At 42.2% G+C, this 6,592-nt stretch overlaps 1 non-coding gene across 1 annotated transcript; it reads left to right on the top strand.

The window, feature by feature from the left end:
* The first annotated feature begins 5,046 nt into the window (after window positions 1-5,046).
* Window positions 5,047-5,118, top strand: TRNAY-GUA (transfer RNA tyrosine (anticodon GUA)). The gene has a single exon. It is a non-coding gene; the product is annotated as a tRNA-Tyr (tRNA).
* Window positions 5,119-6,592: the final 1,474 nt, after the last annotated feature.

The following is a 6,592-nucleotide window of genomic DNA, read 5'->3' as shown; positions in this document are numbered from 1 at the left end:
ATCGTGAGTTTCCATGGAAACCCACAATGAGGATCTCTAAGCACTCTGGCAGCATTTGAAAATACAGATTTCTCGTTTTCTTTCTCATACACACACACACATCCATACGGACCCATACACACACACCACATACTCACACCTAAGCACAGACCACCACCACCACCACAATCTTATGCATCTATCACAACGTCCCAAACAGGCTAAAAACCCAGAATAAGCATCTAATCATGAAGATACCAAGGATTCCTACCCTCTCTGATCTGCTGGAAAGAGAAGGTGCTATTTGCCTTGATCTAGTCTTCGGACATCATCCCTCTCCCTCCCATCCCAATTCCATTTTGCCTGCCTAAAAATCTTCGAGTCATCTTTAAGTTCATTTTCTCTTCCACGTCCTCCTGGGCAGAGACTCTTCATGAGCTTTCCTTGTTCATTCTCTTTCTTGTAGGGTCACAGAGCTTTCTAAAGAATGGAGAATTTGTGCTACTGACAGATCTCTTAGACCAGAAGATATTCCCCACTTGACTCTGTAACTAACAGGTTTCAGAATTGAGCACTCCTTGCTGGTAAGAAATTCTTCTTTAGACCTAACTGAAATCTTTCAACTGTTTATTAAACTCACTTGATTTTTTTCCTTGCTCCATCCACAGAAAAGAGAAACATTAGAGGTTAACCACTACCTTTAGATCAAAGTAGACTGTCAGAGGAAAGACAGAGATCCAAAAGGAGGGAAGAAAGGCAAGAGGGAGAGAGAAAGAGAAAGACATTAATTGACGCTCCTCAGCCTTCCTTACTCAAATTCAGGATTTTCTAATTCTGGATACTCCAGAGAACCCAGACTGCTTGCTGTGGGAATTATCATGGCCTTTGATGTTGCCATCCTGTAACTCCTGTCCATCCTCATTCTGTTCCTTTATATCAGACCTGCATGTCCACTGTTCACGCAACACTTAAAGCATTTACTCAACAAATGCTTAGGGAGGGCCAGCTATGTGTCAGGTATTATTCTCAGCACCGGGCTTATAGCAATAAACAAGGTGACCAAAATCCCTGTTTACAGACCTCCCCAATCTTGACCCAGACTGGCTCTGATTCCATGCCTTCTCCAGCCCACCCCTGACTCGTGGTTTGCCCACCCATTTATGATCCTGATCATTCCCATCCTCCACTAGATGCTAATATTGATTTCTGTTGATTCTAGACTCTTCTTCAAGTTGGTTCAGAGCTTCCCAGTGACAATTTTGTTTTTAAACTACCTTAAACTGTGTCCCCAGACACCCTAATAACTTGAGCAGTTAATCTTCATCACAATAGTTTTTAATTTTTTTATATGTTGCACTATCTGTGTGCCAGGTATTATTTAAATGCCTTGTGTATGTGTTAGTCACTCAGTCATGTCCGACTCTTTGAGACCCCACAGACTGTAGCTTACCAGACTCCTCTGTCCATGGGATTCTCCAGGCAAGAATACTGGAGTGGGTTGCCATTCCCTTCTCCAGGGGTTCTTTCTGACCCAGGGATAGAATCCAGGTCTCCTGCAGGGCAGGTAGATTCTTTATTAACTGAGCTACCATCAGTTCAGTTCAGTTCAGTCGCTCAGTCGTGTCTGACTCTCTGCGACCCCATGAACCGCAGCACGCCAGGCCTCCCCGTCCATCACCAACTCCCGGAGTTTACCCACACTCATGTCCATAGAAGCCCCATTTAAGTGCCTTACACACATTAATCTACTTAATCCTTTTAACGATACCTAAAATGAGGTACATGCACGTTATCACCATTCTCTGACTGACAGATGAATAGTGAAGTTGTGACTTGCCCTAAGTCACCCATCCCCAAATTGGCAAACCTGAGGTTGCCATCCTGCGTTTGAGAACTTGGATTTTGTTTTTTGTTTTTCTTCATTCCATGGCCATTTCTTTATTTTTTAAGATTTTTTTTCATTTATTTTTATTAGTTGGAGGCTAATTACTTTACAATATTGTAGTGGTTTTTGTCATGCATTGACATGAATCAGCCATGGAGTTACATGTGTTCCCCATCTGATTCCCCCCTCCCACCTCCCTCCCCACCCGATTCCTTTGGGTCTTCCCAGCCCACCAGGCCCGAGCACTTGTCTCACGCATCCAGCCTGGGCTGGTGATCTGTTTCACCATAGATAATATACATGTTTCGATGCTGTTCTCTCGAAACATCCCACCCTCGCCTTCTCCCACAAAGTCCAAAAGTCTGTTCTGTACATCTGTGTCTCTTTTTCTGTTTTGCATATAGGGTTATCATTACCATCTTTCTAAATTCCATATATATGCGTTAGTATACTGTATTGGTCTTTACCTTTCTGGCTTACTTCACTCTCTATAATGGATTCCAGTTTCATCCATCTCATTAGAACTGATTCAAATGAATTCTTTTTAATGACTGAGTAATATTCCATGGTGTATATGTACCACAGCTTCCTTATCCATTCATCTGCTGATGGGCATCTAGGTTGCTTCCATGTCCTGGCTATTATAAACAGCGCTGCAATGAACAATGGGGTGCATGTGTCTCTTTCAGATCTGGTTTCCTCAGTGTGTATGCTCAGGAGTGGAATTGCTGGGTCATATGGCAGTTCTAATTCCAGTTTTTTAAGAAATCTCCACACTGTTTTCCATAGTGGCTGTACTAGTTTGCATTCCCACCAACAGCGTAAGAGGGTTCTCTTTTCTCCACACCCTCTCCAGCATTTATTGCTTGTAGACTTTTGGAAAGCAGCCATCCTGACTGGTGTGTAATGGTACCTCATTGTGGTTTTGATTTGCATTTCGCTGATAATGAGTGATGTTGAGCATCTTTTCATGTGTTTGTTAGCCATCTGTATGTCTTCTTCAGAGAAATGTCTGTTTAGTTCTTTGGCCCATTTTTTGATTGGGTCATTTATTTTTCTGGAATTGAGCTACAGGAGTTGCATGTATATTTTTGAGATTAATCCTTTGTCTATTGCTTCGTTTGCTATTATTTTCTCCCAATCTGAGGGCTGTCTTTTCACCTTGCTTATAGTTTCCTTTGTTGTGCAAAAGCTTTTAAGTTTAATTAGATCCCATTTGTTTATTTTTGCTTTTATTTCCAATATTCTGGGAGGCAGGTCATAGAGGATCCTGCTGTGATTTATGTCGGAGAGTGTTTTGCCTATGAGAACTTGGATTTTCAATTGCTCCAGGCATTCCCATTGCTTTTTGTTGTGTTTTTACTCATATTACTTTTCCCCAAGTTCATCTGAAATGTGATCCTTACCATACAAATTATCCATCACTCAGTTTCCTCTCTCATGTCTCCAAGAGAACTTGGTGTCCCTAGGCCAAGGGCATCACCTTGCAGGTACCACTTTTTTCATCCCTCAAGTTGATAAAAAGGGAAACATCACAGATCCATTTTGTCAAACTACAAAGAACCCATGCTCAAGCATGCACCCTGCATCTTAGTTCTGCTATTATAAAAGGTGTTTGAATTTTACTATCTCCTCCCATATGGTGCTTCATTATATTGTCCACACGACATCCTCTACCCTTGACATATCTCATCCCTCATGTAATGATGATTACCAACCTCACTCTCCTTTAACTTCTCTAGGGCATTTTCCTACAGATCTCGGTTTTGTTTTATTTATCACATCTCTCTGCCCTTTCTAGCCTTAATTAATCTCAGCCTCAGGACATAGGAAACCAGAGAACTTAGTTTTTCTTTCTTTTGATGAAAGTAATACTGTTTTCTGGAGATGGAAATTCTCACCCCCACCACCCACTCTCCCCAAACTCATGAGCTATGTCTCAAACAGCCTTTGTCCTGTGTTTTCCTGTTTCTACTGGAGCATTTCAACGTTTGATTTACATTTTTGCAGTTTCTGATCCAAAGGAAGAAAATGAGTGGGAAATGGCCTTCATTTTCTGCTCTTTCACCATCAGTTTTTATCATTTTCCCAAAGCACGGCAAAGCAGCTATTTTCTCATTCAGGACAATCTTCACAACTCAAAAGAAAGGCCCTTCCTGTTATTTACATAAGCAAATGTAAAGAGTTCATCTGTGATAATAACTCTCAGTTACCTGTTGTTTGTAAGAAAGAAAGGCCAACAGGTCTCAAACTTCAGCTAATATATGCTCACCCATATCGTATGGCTGGAGTGTTCCCCACAAAACATGAGCCATCTTCCATTCTCCCAATCCTCAGTGACAACAATAACAACAAAAATACTATTCTTATGGTCATAAAACGTCACTCCTATCTTGGTTCAAATAAAGATACCAAATTCCTCCAAGATCGAAGTGGCCAGGGATTACATACAACCAAAGGCTCATCCTTCACCAGTCCCTTCTTCTTCTGCAAGATAGTCAGATGGACATTCTGGAATACTGTGCTACTATTCCACAAAAAAGCTCTTCATGGTCACATGTCGTCCTTAGGCTGAAATTCAGGCTCGGTAGCCTGACAGCAAAGCCACGGAGCACCAAACCTCTTCACCCTCTCAGGATTACCTCCCACGTGCCTAGTATTTCCCACTCTGTGGTCCAACCACCCTGGAGCCACATCCGTCTGCTGCAGTGGTCAGCCTTGCATGCCTGCTTGCTCTTGGCTTGGCTAATTCCTTTTCTCAGCAAGATTCAGTCCACCTCCTTTGAGAAGCCCTTTCTGACTGTCCACTGCTAGTCTGCTCTGCACTCTGGGATGATCCCGTACTTCCATCATGGCTTTAAGTTTAATGGTCATTGTCTCCCCTACTCATAATCATCCTACCAGGATAAAGGGTGTTTTTCATTTGTTTCCCTGATGCCTCCTGAAAATAATGTAGTTCTCCAGTAGTTCAGTTCAGTTCAGTCACTCAGCCGTGTTCAACTCTTTGTGACCCCATGAACCGCAGCACATCAGTCCATCACCAACTCCTGGAGTTTACCCAAACTAATGTCCATTGAGTCGGTAATGCCATCCAACCATCTCATCCTCTGTTGTCCCCTTCTCCTCCTGCCTTCAACCTTTCCCGGCATCAGGGTCTTTTCAAGTGAGTCAGCTTTTGGGCTTCCCTGGTAGCTCAGATGGTAAAGTGTCTGCCTGTAATGCAGGAGACCTGGGTTCGATCCCTGGGTTGGGAAAATCTCTTGAAGAAGGAAATGGCAACCCACTCCAGTACTCTTGCCTGGAAAATCCCATTGGTGGAGGAGACTGGTAGGCTACAATCCATGGGGTCACAAAAAGTCGGACACGACTGAGCAACTTCACTTTCTTTCTTTCTTTGTTTGTTTCTTTCTTTCTTTAGCATCAGGTGGCCAAAGTATTGGAGTTTCAGCTTCAACATCAGTCCTACCAATGAACACTCAGGACTGATCTCCTCTAGGATGGACTGGTTGGATCTCCTTGCAGTCCAAGGGACTCTCAAGAGTCTTCTCCAACACTACAGTTCAAAAGCATCAATTCTTCTGTGCTCAGCTTTCTTTATAGTCCAACTCTTACATCCATACATGACCACTGGAAAAACCATAGCCTTGACTAGACGGACCTTTGTTGGCAAAGTAATGTCTCTGCTTTTTAATATGTGGTCTAGGTTGGTCATAATTTTCCTTCCAAGAAGTAAACATCTTTTAATTTCATGGCTGCAGTCACCATCTGCAGTGATTTTGAAGCCCAAAATAAAAAAGTCTGCCACTGGTTCCATTATTTCCCCAACTATTTGCCAGGAAGTGATGGGACTGGATGCCATGATCTTAGTTTTCTGAATGTTGAGCTTTAAGCCAACTTTTTCACTCTCCTCTTTCACTTTCATCAAGAGGCTCTTTAGTTCTTCTTCACTTTCTGCCATAAGGGTAGTTCTCCAGTAAGTGGATGAAAAATGGAATAGATGATTCAATTAATGGATAGATGAATGAAGGGCAAAAAAGATGTAGAATCACCCAAAACCATCATCCCAAAGGTCACAATTTTCCTGTCAGTCTTTCCTGATTGGAGGGAACAGAAGCCCAGCAGGTATGTGAGAGTGTTATATAAATAATGTCCCCAAAGTCACTAAGACTCAGGAAATTCTCATTTTTGCTGCTGTTATAAAGGGAAGATCTCCAGCATTTTGCCATGGGTACAGGCTTTTCACTGAAACTCTAATTATCCAAGACTCTAAGGCATCATCAAGGTCCTTTGGCAGAGCCAGCGTGGATCACTGATAGGAACTTCTTCAGCCCAGCTGGAGACCAATGTGCTCCTGTTACCAGCAGCCTCCTGTTCAGTCCCCTAAAAGTATCAAATCCTCATGGAGGACAAGGACGTGCCAAACCTTGAATCTGCTATGAAGGCTTCACTTCCCTGAAGCTAATTCAAAATTATCTATGGCAACAGGAGACAGCCCTGATAACTCAATTTGCCTAAATAGCTGAGCACTTGATTTTAGCTAATACTTTCTGGTACACCATCATCAACATCATCACTATCATCAATATGATTTTTTAAAGTGAATATAGCACAAGTCTTAAAGAAGCATACAGATAACCACATATGGGAAAGGATTCTTACATTCAGGAGGTTGATATCCTTAACATTTGACCTGTGAAAAGTTTATAAGGAAAGGAATAAAACCTTATT

The sequence above is a fragment of the Muntiacus reevesi genome, chromosome 3 (genome assembly GCF_963930625.1).
Source record: "Muntiacus reevesi chromosome 3, mMunRee1.1, whole genome shotgun sequence".
NCBI classification, from domain to species: domain Eukaryota; kingdom Metazoa; phylum Chordata; class Mammalia; order Artiodactyla; family Cervidae; genus Muntiacus; species Muntiacus reevesi.
This window is presented reverse-complemented; position numbering and strand designations above follow the sequence as displayed.